The sequence below is a fragment of the Puma concolor genome, chromosome E4 (genome assembly GCF_028749965.1).
Source record: "Puma concolor isolate L17-30 chromosome E4, mPumCon1.1.hap2, whole genome shotgun sequence".
Taxonomy (NCBI): domain Eukaryota; kingdom Metazoa; phylum Chordata; class Mammalia; order Carnivora; family Felidae; genus Puma; species Puma concolor.
Genome location: NC_141683.1, coordinates 21,922,437 through 21,936,839, shown reverse-complemented (window position 1 = coordinate 21,936,839; position 14,403 = coordinate 21,922,437). Strand labels below are relative to the sequence as shown.

Sequence of the window (14,403 nt, the reverse complement as noted above, 5' to 3'; positions counted from 1 at the left end):
GAGGTGCCCCTACAGAGAATTTTAGATTTCAGAATTACATAAGAGGGATTGTGAATTTTTACTGCCATATGCTTTTTCCTCACTAAAGTGAAGTCTTTCAGAATGAATTGAAACCAGTGTGAAACTGATGCAAACAAATAGGATTTAGGCTAAATGCTATGCCTCATAACTTGTAACAAGACAGTCTTGGAACATCTTTTCCTTCAAAATTAATTGTGATGGGTAAATATGTCTAATAGTTGATAGCATCATTCCCTTTGGGAGATAATGTAGTGTACTGACACACACTGAATTTTCTTTATTATTATTAGAATTTCTTCAAGTGAAATACTTTGTTTTAGTCTCTGTTGTAATTGTCTGCATGCTCGTGCGTGACAACGTCTGCTTCCTGCGCTCCCCCAAGCATGCAGTCTGTCAAGTTCCTTCTTGGCAAGCTTTCTCCTGGGCTGATATTTTGACAAGCGTCTGATATGCTGTAGCTCTCAAAATCCATTTTTTATTTGGTAAAGGAGTTAGAGTGACCACAGGTTTTCTGTGTCCCCTCTGCCCCCTCCCCCACGCATTCCTTTTGGAAGTTTCTTGTGACAGGCAGTTTGAGGAGCATTGTGTTAAGAGACAGCTCTCCTCTCAGCGCCTCAAATGCTACTTTAAAATTGGTTTGAATGTGCTTTCTCTTCAGTTTTTTTTTTTTCCAGTGAAAGACTTCCTTCCCAATCAAGCTTTATCCATGCATTTATCATTGTCAGAAAAGATGAATGGCAATATTATCACCCAGAGAAATATTAAAACTCAATGTTTTAATACTTTCCGATTTATGCTCTATTATTCTTCATGGAAGCTTTAAGACTGTTGATGAGAGTCAACAGTAAAATTCTGCCTTGGTTCAAATTCTGGATTTTCTCATTAATAGATGACCTTGAACAAGCTATATTACTGCTTTGTGTTCTAAGTGTTTCATGTATATCATAGGCTGGGTGTGAGGATTAAATTAATTAATGCTTATAAAGTACTGAGAATAGAGCCTGCATGTAGTAAGCACTCATTAAGTGTTTATTATTATTATTATTATTATTATTGTTATTATTATTAAAATGTATCTGGAACTACCTAGAAAGCTCTATTCTGTACATAAAACATTAAAATATACATATATATACATATATACATATATATGTATATATATAATACTAATAACAAACATATCTCAGAACATATAAACTCTGAACAGTAACTCTCTGACTCCATTTGTCTACGGTATTATAAATTCATATGTGATCCCAACACTGATGGAAGTCATAAATTACTCTTCTGTGCATATAACCAATGCTCAGCAATTTTCTCCTGAACCTAAAATAGAATGACTCAAAAGGTAAATCTGCCTCTGTCTCTGAAATGGCCTTCTCTTTGGTAGCTTCAAGGTTAATCTTAACTATCCTTTTATACTAAAGCTGACATTTCTTCCAAGAAGCCTTCATAGATTCCCTGCCCCACTTTTAATGTGTATCTCTATGACTATTCTTCTATACTGTTTAATAATTCTCTATTTTCTCTCTCTTCTACCAGCTTCTTAAGGGCAAGGAGAGCCTTGCTCATCTTTGTCTTCTTCATGGTTCTTATAATGCTCAGCACAGCACTCTAAGATGGGATAAGGGATTCAGGATGAGTTAGTCAAGGAACTGACTAACTGAATGAATGAATGAATGAATGAAGCAAATCAAGGTTATGTCAAGGCAAAATATCAACAATTTCTTACCATATTGATCTCATTTCACATACATTGCATACCTCACTTGAAAATATTTTTGTTATTCTTTTTTTTTTTGAGAGAGAGAGAAAGTGGGGTAGGGGCAGAGACAGGGAGAGAGAATCTTAAGCAGGTTCCATGCTCAGCACAGAGCCCCATGTGGGGCTTGATCCTATAATCGTAAGATCATGACCTGAGCAGAAATCAAGAGTCAGAGTCTTAATCAACTGAGCCACCCAGGAGCCCCTCACTTCAAAATACAATGAAGTCAGTGAAAGAGCATTCAGAATTCAAGTAACTGTGACTGATCAGCAACAAATTAGTCCAAGCTGTCTCATTTTATCTATCTTTATATTCCACTGGAATCTTCCTTCTCACAAAGAAGAGCATTTCATAAAACAAGCTAATTTAAAAAATATCTTTTGAGGCACCTAGGTGTCTCAGTTGGTTAAGCATCTGACTTTGGCTCAGGTCATGATCTCATGGTTCATGAGTTCGAGCCCCGCGTCAGGCTCTGTGCTGACAGCTCAGAGCCTGGAGCCTGCTTTGGATTCTGTGTTGCCTCACTCTCTGCCCCTCCCCTGCTTGTGCTCTCTCTCTCTCTCTCTCTCAAAAAATAAATACACATTTTTTAATGTTTAAAAAAGAAAAGAAATGAAGAGAAGAGAGAAGAGAAGGGAAAACAAGAGAAGACAAAACAAGAGAAGACAAGACAAGACAAGAAACCTTTCCCTCAGGCACCTAGGTGTCTCAGTCAGTTAAGTATCAGACTCTTGATTTTAGCTCAGGTTATGATCTCATGGTTCATGAGATGGAGCCCCAACAGCACAGAGCCTGCTTGGGGCTCTCTTTCTCTTCCTCTCTTTCTGCCCCTCTCCTACTTGTGTGCAATTTCGCTCTCTTGCTCTCTCTCAAAATAAATAAATAAATAAACATTTTAAAAAAGAAAGATGGCAATGCAAGCTGGTGCAGCCACTCTGGAAAACAGTATGGAGGTTCCTCAAAAAACTAAAAATAGAACTACCCTACGACCCAGCAATTGCACTACTAGGCATTTATCCACGGGATACAGGTGTGCTGTTTCAAAGGGACACATGTACCCCCATGTTTATAGCAGCACTATCAACAATAGCCAAAGTATGGAAAGAGCCCAAATGTCCATCGATGGATGAATGGATTAAGAAAATGTGGTATATATATATACAATGGAGTATTACTCGACAATCAAAAAGAATGAAATCTTGCCATTTGCAACTACGTGGATGGAACTGGAGGGTATTATGCTAAGTGAAATTAATCAGAGAAAGACAAGTATCATATGACTTCACTCATATGAGGACTTTAAGAGACAGAACAGATGAACATAAGGGAAGGGAAACAAAAATAATATAAAAACAGGGAGGGGGACAAAACAGAAGAGACTCATAAATATGGTGAACAAACTGAGAGTTACTGGAGGGGTTGTGGGAGGGGGGGATGGGCTAAATGGGTAAGGGGCACTAAGGAATCTACTCCTGAAATCATTGTTGCCCTATATGCTAACTAATTTCTATGTAAATTTTAAAAAATAAAAAATAAAATTAAAAAAAGAGGGAAAGAAAGAAAGAAAGAAAGAAAGAAAGAAAGAAAGAAAGAAAGAAAGAAAAATGCCTTTCCCTCAATGATATAACAAACACAGTTGGTCTTATTGGCAAACATTACAGCAAACAAACATTACAGCGAAGGCATCTAGAAATTTCATTAAGAAATTCCAAGAAGCCAGAATAATAGGGAAGCATGGCATCTACCTATTTTTGGCTATAAACTGACTTTCTAATGATGTAATATCCCCTTCCCTTAATCTGAACTATTCACTTTTAGTGGTATAACAAATTCTTAATCATCTACCACCTTATTCCCCATTCTAGATCTAATTCCATTTGGCCATTGCTCCCAATACTCCATGTCTTAACTGGTAAATTCTTCTAGAAGAATGGTATACAACCTTGGTTGTATATTTTGAATCACCCGGGAGCTTAAAAACCAACTGCTGCTTGGACCAACTCCCCAGAGATTTTGGTATTAATTAGTCTGTGATAAGGCTGGTACATCAGGAAATTTAAAAGCTCCCCTAGGTGATTCTAATGCATAGCCAGAGTTAAGAACCACTGCTCCAGATCATGTTTTATGTACATCAGGCCTATTTATCTCAATCAAATCCTTAACAAGAACCCAGGACCTCCACCTAATTGCACATTGCACCTTGAGGAGCCCAGATCCTAGTGTTTATTTTGGAAGTTTGGGGTAGGAGAACCTTATTAGGACACTGTTCTTTAGATTTTAACAATGTGTTAGTGCTATTTGTTCTCTAATATTACTACTCAGTTCTTATTACTTACATTGATTTCATGTAAGAATGATAGATTTTTGTCCCAGTATGCCCTCAAACTTGACCAAATGAAGCTCCTTAATCCATATCAACAGATTTCTGCCCCACAACAAACCATGGTACTATTACTGTCCCTAATCTTGGAAATATCATCTGGCAATTGGAACTTTCTTGTGTCTGGTTAAGTTCTGGCCTTGGTTCCTAGGTCCCCACCCTGAATTATGAGACTTAGTAACAGGGCTTCTGCTTTGTTCCCTTCTTTTTTGAGAGAGAGAGAAAGAGAGCATGTGCAAGCAGGGGAGAGGGGCAGAGGGAGAAAGAGAGGAGAGAGACTGGGAATCTTAAGCAGGCTCCACACTCAGTGCAGAGCCTGATGCAAGGCTTGATCCCACAATCTTGGGACCATGACCTGAACTGAAATCAATTTAGATGCTCAACCAACTGAGCCACCCAGTCACCCCTTCTTTGTTCCCTTCTAGGTAAATCTGGAGTGAAAGTAGCCCAGCACTCCTAACAGCTGGACTTTCTCTTAGAACCACCACTCCTGAAACAAATATTGTTAAAATGTCGATACTACTCAAGGCAATCTACATATTCAATGCAATCCCTATCAAAATAACACGAGCATTCTTTACAGAGCTGGAACAAACAATCCTAAAATCTGTATGGAACCAGAAAAGACCCCAAATAGCCAAAGCAATCCTGAAAAATAAAGCCAAGCTGGAGGCATCACAATTCCAGACTTTAAGCTGTATTACAATGCTGTAATCATCAAGATAGTATGGTACTGGCACAAAAACAGACACTTAGATCAATGGAACAGAATAGAAAACCTATAAATGGACCCATAAATGTATGGCCAACTAATCTTTGACAAAGCAGGAAAGAATATCCAATGGAATAAAGACAGTCTCTTCAGCAAATGGTGTTGGGAAAACTGGACAGCGACATGCAGAAGAATGAACCTGGACCACTTTCTTACACCGTACACAAAAATAAACTCAAAATGGATGGAAGACCTAAACATAAGACTAAAAGCCATCAAAATCCTAGAGGAGAAAGCAGGCAAAAACCCCTTTCACCTTGGCCGCAGCAACTTCTTACTCAACATGTCTCCAGAGGCAAGGGAAACAAAACAAAAATGAACTATTGGGACCTCATCAAGATAACATGTTTCTGCACGGTGAAGGAAACAATCAACAAAACTAAAAGGCAACTGACAGAATAGGAGGAGATATTTGCAAACGACATATCAGATAAAGGGCTAGTATCCAAAATCTATAAAGAACTTATTAAACTCAACACCCAAAAAAACAAATAATCCAGTGAGGAAATGGGCAAAGGGTATGAATACAAACTTTTCCAAAGAAAACATCCAGATGGTTAACAGGCATATGAAAAAATGCTCAACCTCACTCATCATCAGGGAAATACAGATCAAAACCACAATGAGATACCACCTCATACCTGTTAGAATGGCTAAAATGAACAACCCAGGCAACGACAAATGTGGCGAGGATGCAGAGAAAGAGGAACTCTTTTACACTGCTGGTGGGAATGCAAACTGGTACAGCCACTCTGGAAAACTGTATGGAGATTCATCAAAAAATTAAAAATAAAACTACCCTATTGCACCAATTGCATCTTTGTATTTATCCAAAGGATACAGGTGTGCTGTTTCAAAGGGGCACATGCACCCCAATGCTTACAGCAGCACTATAAACAATAGCCAAAGTATGGAAAGAGCCCAAAGTCTATCGACAGATGAATAGATGAAGATGTGGCATATATATACAATGGAGTATTACTCTGCCCTCAAAAAGAATGAAATCTTGCCATTTGCAACAACGTAGATGGAACTAGAGTGCATTATGTTAAGCAAAATTACTCAGAGAAAGGCAAATATCATTTCAACTTTTTTCATGGGTGGAATTTAAGATACAAACCAGATGAACAAGGGAAGGGAAGCAAAAATAATATAAAAACAGGGAGGGGGACAAAACATAAGAGACTCTTAAATATAGAGAACAAACTGAGGGTTGTTGGAGGGGTTGTGGGTTGGGGGGTGGGCTAAATGGGCAAGGGGTATTAAGGAGGACACTTGTTGAGATGAGCACTGGGTGTTATATGTAGGGGATGAATCACTGGATTCTACTCCTGAAATCATTATTGCACTATAAGCTAACTAACTTGGATGTAAATTTAATAAATAAATAAATAAATAAATAAATAAATAAATAAATAAATAAATATTAAAAATAATAACAATTTAAAAAACCAACCACTCCCCAGCTGGATGCTATGAAACCAAGCACCTGCCAACATGGACTTTTATCTGCTCTTTGGATGAGCAATAATCAATGACTGGACCAATGCTCTGAAGCTTTAAATAAGGACCACACAGCCATCCTGTCTCCTCTTTGGATCTACATTTGAAAACACATCTCCATATGTCTCTTTCCCAAATAACCTATGCCTGACTTACTTGATCTTGTGTGTGAATACAGAGCTCCCTCATGATTCTGTGAAACCACTTGTATTCTTATATCTACTGTTCTCAAATTCTTATTCTGACTAAGAGCTACTTCTGGTGGGATGTGGAGTGGAAAATATACAGAATATAGCATATTATGAAAATTAACTTTACTTTGTAATGTGGCTACTAGAGATTTAGAAATTATGTATTTGACAGGGTTGTTCTATAATACACCTTTTAAAGTTCACTCCATTATTCTTCTTCTCAATTCATGTGGCAGAAATTTAGAGATGTATCCCAATATCTTTTTGTTCCATCTTCTTTTCTGGTGATAGTGCCTATAATTTTCAGCTAGGCAGGTTAAGTTCTCAGCCTCCCGTGCAGCTGAGGGTGGCCCCCTTTGCACTGTGAATAGTATATGAAAGGAAGTGGTATGTGGCTTTTAAAGAGAAAAGATACCTTCTTCCATTCTTTTTGCTTCATTCCCACTGCCAGCTGGAATTTAGACAAAGTGATGAACCACCTTGGACCTTGCAAATGAGAACAAAAATCTACAGATGGTGGAACAACAAGATAAAAAAAGATTGAGCCCCTGATGACTGTGCATATCACATCATTTCATGAGAGAGACATAAAATTCCATCTTTTTCAAGGTGCTGTTAATTTGAGTCTCTGTTGCAAGCAGTCAAAACAACAATTTAACAAGTACAACTGATCATTATAAAATATCAATTTCATGGTACATTCATATAGCACATCTCAATTTTTCAAGTATTTCTTGGTGTCTCATTTGTCCCTCACAACAACTTCATCTGGTCACTAGAACTGATATTACTATTCTAATTTTACAGATGGGGAAACCAAGGCTTACAGAGTCTTTGAGACCTGTCAAAAGATTAGATGGCAAAAAAAAAAAAAAAAAAAAGCCACCCAGCTGGAATTATTGCTTAGGTTTGTGACTCATGCCTTGCAGTGGAGTGAACTGTGGGCCACACCCATGAAAACAGCATAGTGCACATTTGATCAGGCCTTGTGTAAATGAAGACAATAAAAGTTAAAAAAAACAACACTACTCCGACTTTCTATGTGAACCATATTTAAACCTGGAGAACATGAAGGCAAAAATCAGGTTCTCTATGACTCATATCTTCCTTGGCACCCAGTGCTTTGCCCAGTGAGTCCCGTCAGTGAAAAGAAACACAGGGAATAGAACAGAAGGATCTCAAGGGCAGAGCAAAGGCCAGAAGTGACATGTCACAGATTAAAAACATACTAATGAAAAAGAATAAATATAGCACATGCCATGAAATTAAGCCACAACCATCTGCAGAACTTATAGATGAGGAAAACTAGAATTTGTCCAAAGACAGTACCATAATAAAGGAATAAAATCATTGATACCTAAAGCAAAGGTTACAGTTGTCCTTATATTGAACTATTTTCCTTTTCCACATACAATGTCCTGTAATTTAAAAAGGGAAAGGAAAGAGAAACAAATTAATCATTAAATGAGACTCCAGGAGTCTTTGCAACACATATCATTTCTTATTAACCTGACTTTTAGTGAGGCACCACATGTAGTTTGATGCTGTAAAACAAAATCCTCGTTTCAACAATTGAGGTGCTGGAAGTTCCCACACCATTGTCTACTTAAACTTCTTAGCCTGTATCCAAATAAATCAATGGTTGGGGTTATGCTCAGTCTGCTTTAGCCCCTATGCTAAGACTACCAATAAAGTAGCTATTGAAACAGCAATTGAGGGATGTGAAGGTGTTGGCCTATAAGAAATGGAATTGAGAACGGTTCATTTTACACAATATCCAGCCATCAAGTGATATAATTCAATCTCTATCAAGCCATGACAGAAGTGAAAAGTGCAGTAATTCTCTTAGGAATGGAAATCTACTCCCTACCCATCTACATCTTTTTAAAGGTGAACATTTTTTAATTGGAATATTGCAAACGAGTACATTTAAAACCACTTTAAGGATAATATATAAGTATGTATTCTGCAAGCTTAAGACTACAGCAATCAGGGTTTTTTTTTTTTTTGTAAAAATTGCATGCAAATAATTATGCTTTGTTTTAGATGACTTTCTAAAATCATTGCTTTTTTAAATCAAAGTTTTGAACTCAGGCAATGATAACTCATACACTTCTACAAATGGCTTCCAAGTCAGTAAAACCAGAATGCCTTAATGATGAATCAAATATCAATTTCCACATTAAACAACTCAGAAGCATTGAAGGTACTACTGACATTTGCCCTTATTTCATCCTCTATATATGATCAGTAACTAAGTTGTGACAAGCTCCAGGATCCATCAATCTGTCACCCATCAATCTGTCATCTTCACTGCCAACACCTTTGTCCAAGCTACCCCCACCTCGGTACTTGGACCACTGCAAGACATTCTCCATTTCTCTCCACATCTACTCTTGCCTTCCCTCGATTTCATGCTACCACAGAAGCACAATGTTCTCTTTAAAACATCAATCAGGGGTGCCTGGGTGGCGCAGTCGGTTAAGCGTCCGACCTCAGCCAGGTCAAGATCTCGCGGTCCGTGAGTTCGAGCCCCGCGTCGCGCTCTGAGCTGATGGCTCAGAGCCTGGAGCCTGTTTCCGATTCTGTGTCTCCCTCTCTCTCTGCCCCTCCCCCGTTCATGCTCTGTCTCTCTCTGTCCCAAAAATAAATAAACGTTGAAAAAAAAAAAATTAAAAAAAAATAAAAAATAAAAAAAAAATAAAACATCAATCAACAGAAATGCATCCATATGCTATGTTCACCAAAAGACAGGTACAAGATCATTCCTTGCATCATTATTTGTAATAGTATCAAACCATATACAACCCAAAAGTCCGTATCAGTAGAAAGAGTACACTGGAATTCTACAGAGCATAGAAAGTAGAATGAGCTACATGTAGACACAGCAGTATGGATGGATCTCAGAGACATTATATTGACTGAAGTAAATCGACACAAAGAAGTACATATTTATAATTCCACATATGTAAAGCTCAAAATTAGGCAAAGCCACTTTGTTCTTTTCCTCCAGCTTTATTGAGGCATAACTGACAGATAAAATTGTATAGATTTAAAGTGTACAATATGACAATTTCATATATACTTTGTGAAATGATTATCATGACGAAGTCAATTCACACATCTATTACCTCAGAGTTATTGTATATGTGTGAGCGTATGCGTGTGTGCATGCATGTATGTGTATATGGTGAGAATGTTGGTTTTTTTAAATTTTTTTAATGTTTATTTATTTTTGCAGGAGAGACCATGAGCAGGGGAGGGGCAGAAAGAAAGGGAGACACAGAATCTGAAACAAGCTGTCAGCACAAAGCCTGACGTGGGACTCAAACTCACGAACTGCAAGATCATGACCTGAGCTGAAGTTGGATGCTTAACTGACTGAGCCACCCAGGTGCCCTGTGGTGAGAATACTTAGCAAATTCAAGTATGTAATACAGTATTGCTAACTATAGTCACCAGGCTGTGCATTAGATCCCCAGAACTTACTCATCTTAGAATTGAAGGCTTACACTCTTTGAACAGCATCTCCCCATCTCTCACCCCTAAGTCCCTGGTAACCACTATTCTACTCTCTGTTTCTATAAGTTTGACTTTTTTTCTTTTTAATTTCACATATAAGTTAGGTCATACAGCATTCATCTTACTCCAACTTATTTCACTTAGCATAACACCCTCAAGATCCATCTATGTTGTCACAAATGGCAAGATTTCTATATATATCACATTTTCTTTATCCATTCATCTGTTGACAGACACTTGGGTTGTTTCCATATTTTGGTTATTCTGAATAATGCTGCAATAAACATGGAAGTGCATGTAATTCTTCAATATCCTATTTTCATTTCCTTTGGGTATATAACTAGGAGTGAAATTTCTGGATCACATGGTAGTTCTATTTTTAATTTTACGAGGAACCACCATACTGTTTTCCACGGTGACTAAACCAGTTTACATTCCCACAAGCGGTACACAGGGTTTCCTTTAATCCACATCCTCGCCAACACTTGTGATACCTTACCTTTTTGATAAAAGCCATTCTAACAGGTATGAGGTGACATTTCACTGTGGTTTAGAATTGTATTTCCTTGATGATGAGTGATGTTGAGCACATTTTCATGTACCTTTTGGCCATCTGTATGTCTTCTTTGGGGAAAAAAACCGTCTAGGATGTTTAGGCAAAACCAATTTCTGATGTTGGGAGTAGCATTGGGGTAGGTAACAACTGGAAAAAGGATTTCTAGGTACTACTACTTCTGTTTCTCGATCTGGGTACTAGTTTCATTCATGACAGTGTTTACTTTGTAAAATTTCATTACACCGCATGCTTATGATTTGCACTCTTTTCTTTACATGTTATACTTCAACAAAAAGTCTACTTTAAAAAACCCACTGATCTGATCATGCCATCCTCCTATTTGACATCAGTCTTGGGACTAAAGGTCAAAACTATTACAACACCTACAACATTATAACTTAAAAAAAATTTTGTTAATGTTTTGTTTTTCTTATTTTTGAGAGAGACAGTGACAGAGTGCAAGTGGGCAGGGGCAGAGAGAGAGGGAGATAGAATCAGAAGCAGGCTCCAGGCTTTGAGCTGTCAGCACAGAGCCCGACGCAGGGCTCGAACCCACAAACCAGGAGATTAAGACCTAAGCCAAAGTCAGACTTCACCGACTGAGCCACCCAGGTGCCCCATATCATTACCATTTTACCTTTACAGTGTGGCTCCAGCTTCAGAAGAATCGCTGTCCTTTTCTGCATATTTTCAATTTCCTCCAAAGCACAATGATCCTTCCCACCTCAGGGCCAGCTCATAGGCTAGTTCCTCTACCTGGACATCTCTTTTGCTGCCCTTTGCCTGGCTAACTACCACTCACTGTTCAGATTTTCTTGGGGAGGCTTTCCTGACCCCTAGACTAGGTTACCTCCTTCTGTTATGCCTTCTCCCCACTCCTCAGCACCGGTAACATTTGTGGCCTGCTTCACCAATATCAGATCTAAACATAGGCCTCTCTCAGTCCCTCCACTGAACTGTCCAGAACCCACCAGCATTATAAAAAAGGAAGCCTGCCATCTCCTTCTTGAGGTTTCCCTGCATGATCCAGGCACGCAGGAATCCAGCCAGTCCAAAGGCATTTGCTTCCAAGTGCAGAGCACAGTGGAGTCCGAGTGGCCCGCCACAGTGTCACTTCTCCCTCAACAGAGGGCTGGGCCCACAAGGTTGACTGCCTGCCTGTGCTTCTGTGGTGTCCGGCAGACTGTGGAAGTGCCCCAGGTATGGTTCTGCTTGGCCGGCGTGGCTCTCATTCTCCCACACAGCACACGGTGCTGGAACCCTGGGTGTCTGTTCCACATACCATTAAGCCCCAGCATGTGGCAGCTCCCAACTTAAACTCAGCCTCCGATCAATTTTGTTTGGCCTAAACAGTGTTTCATTGTTTGTCTAAGACTGACCTTTATTCGTTTACTTTTTATTAGAGAAGGCACTCTTTTTTTAAGTTTTGATTTTAATACCAATGGCATTTTTCATAGAACTAAAACAAACAATTCTAAAATGTGTATGGAACCACAAAAGACCTCGAATAGTCAAAGCAGTCTTGAAAAAGAAGCAAAGCCGGGGGCATCACCATTCTGGACTTCAAGTTATATTACAAAACTGTAGTAATCAAGACAGTATGATACTGGCACAACAACAGACACATAGATCAATAGTAACAGAATAGAAAACCCAGAAATAAACCCACAACTATATGGTCAATTAATCTTTGACAAAGCAGGAAAGACTAGCTAATGGGAAAAAACAGTCTTCAACAGATGGTTTTGGGAAACCTGAACAACAACGTGTAAAAGAATGAAACTGGACCACTTTCTTACACCGTACACAAAACTAAATTCAAAATAGATGAAAGACCTAAATATGAGACAGGAAACGATCGAAATCTTAGAGGAGAACACAGGCAGTAACATCTTTGACATCGGCCACAGCAACTTCTTTCTAGATACGTCTCCTGAGGCCAGGGAAACAAAAGCAAAAATGAACTATTGGGACTTCATCAAAATAAAATGCTTCTGCAGAGTGAAGGAAACAATCAACAAAACTAAGAGGCAACCTATGGAATGAGAGAAGATATTTGCAAGTGACATATCCGATAAGACCAACCTTTAAATCTTTTTTTTTTTTTTAACATGTATTTATTATTGAGAGACAGAGAGACAGAGTGCAAGCAGAGGAGGGGCAGAGAGAAAGGGAGACACAGAATCTGAAGCAGGCTCCAGGCTCTGAGCTGTCAGCACAGAGCCCAACACAGGGTTCAAACCCACAAACTGTGAGATCATGACCTGAGCCAAAGTCAGAGGATTAACTGACTGAGCCACCCAGGCGCCCCTGATAAGATTGACCTTTAAATGCCAGGCGAGGGCGCCTGGGTGGCTCAATCGGTTAAGCGTCCGACTTCGGCTCAGGTCATGATCTCACGGTTTGTGGGTTCGAGCCCCGCATCGGGCTCTGTGCTGACAGCTCAGAGCCTGGAGCCTGTTTCGGATTCTGTGTCTCCCTCTCTCTCTGCCCCTCCCCCACTTGCACTCTGTCTCTGTCTCAAAAATAAATAAACATTAAAAAAAATAAAAATAAAAATAAATAAATAAATAAATGCCAGGCGATTTCACACAAAAATTTGGAGTGACAGTGTCTCTTGAAAATTTGGAAGCTTTTCCAACAATGGGCCCACATTCCCAAAGGGCAACATGGGCTAAACCTGAGCAGCAGCTGTGTCCTTTAACACGGTGCCCACTCACCAGTTTGCCACAGTCTCTGCTATTCCATGTTGCCGCCTTAACTCAAGGCCAAATATCAGTTTGCATTTATCAGTGTGGATGTGCTACTTTTTCTTTTCAAGAGCAGAGGGAAATGAACTATTTCTTTTTTTTTTTTTTTTAATTGTTTTTTTTCAACGTTTTTTATTTTATTTTTTGGGACAGAGAGAGACAGAGCATGAACGGGGGAGGGGCAGAGAGAGAGGGAGACACAGAATCAGAAACAGGCTCCAGGCTCCGAGCCATCAGCCCAGAGCCCGACGCGGGGCTCGAACTCACCGACCGCGAGATCGTGACCTGGCTGAAGTCGGACGCTTAACCGACTGCGCCACCCAGGCGCCCCAAGAAATGAACTATTTCTTACATATATTTGCTTCACGTGTAGGGGAATGGAAGGCAGACCAAGCATTTTTGTGTTTCAAGAAAAATGGGGAAAACCTATTTATTTCAACATGTAAAAATATTCCTATATATTTATTGTAGGAAAAAGTGTGTCTCTATCAAAAGACAACTTAAGATACCATCATGACACAACCACAGAAACAAAGCAAAAACTGTGACCAATTAACCTAAAAGACTTGATGAAAGCTTAATGCACTAAAAGAAGACGAAAATTTCAACTGTTTGTTTTTTTTAATATAAATAAACTAGAGGATATGACGCACATCAAATATTAAATAAACTAATTGCCCAAGCATCAACACCTTTAATGGATCATTAATTTATTTTTGAATGTGTCTAATGGCGGCAGCAGAGATTATGTATCCTAAAAAGAAACAAATTTCTGTAATTGTAAGTCTTCCCAGAAACACTATTGTTCAACATGCTGAAGTTATAGTGAGAACCAAAGGATCAGGTCATAGGAGATGACGTGTGTTCTGTTCTCAGAACTCTGGCTGGCTTCTCTGAACTCACCACATCAACAAAAGCAGCAGTTTGCAAGCAACCTACCTCC

The 14,403-nt window shown here is 39.0% G+C and overlaps 1 long non-coding RNA gene across 8 annotated transcripts in view; it reads right to left on the bottom strand.

The window, feature by feature from the left end:
• LOC147572492 (uncharacterized) overlaps positions 1–12,108 on the bottom strand; it is a 165,512-nt gene extending 153,404 nt beyond the window's left edge. For 2 of the 8 annotated variants that reach the window (XR_015246101.1, XR_015246104.1), the window contains exon 1: positions 11,682–12,108. This is a non-coding gene — a long non-coding RNA (uncharacterized LOC147572492). Of the gene's footprint in view, positions 1–11,347 lie in introns of all 8 variants that reach the window. The other 6 variants (XR_015246097.1, XR_015246098.1, XR_015246096.1 and 3 more) reach the window with 5 other exon arrangements.
• Between the last annotated feature and the right edge of the window lie 2,295 nt (positions 12,109–14,403).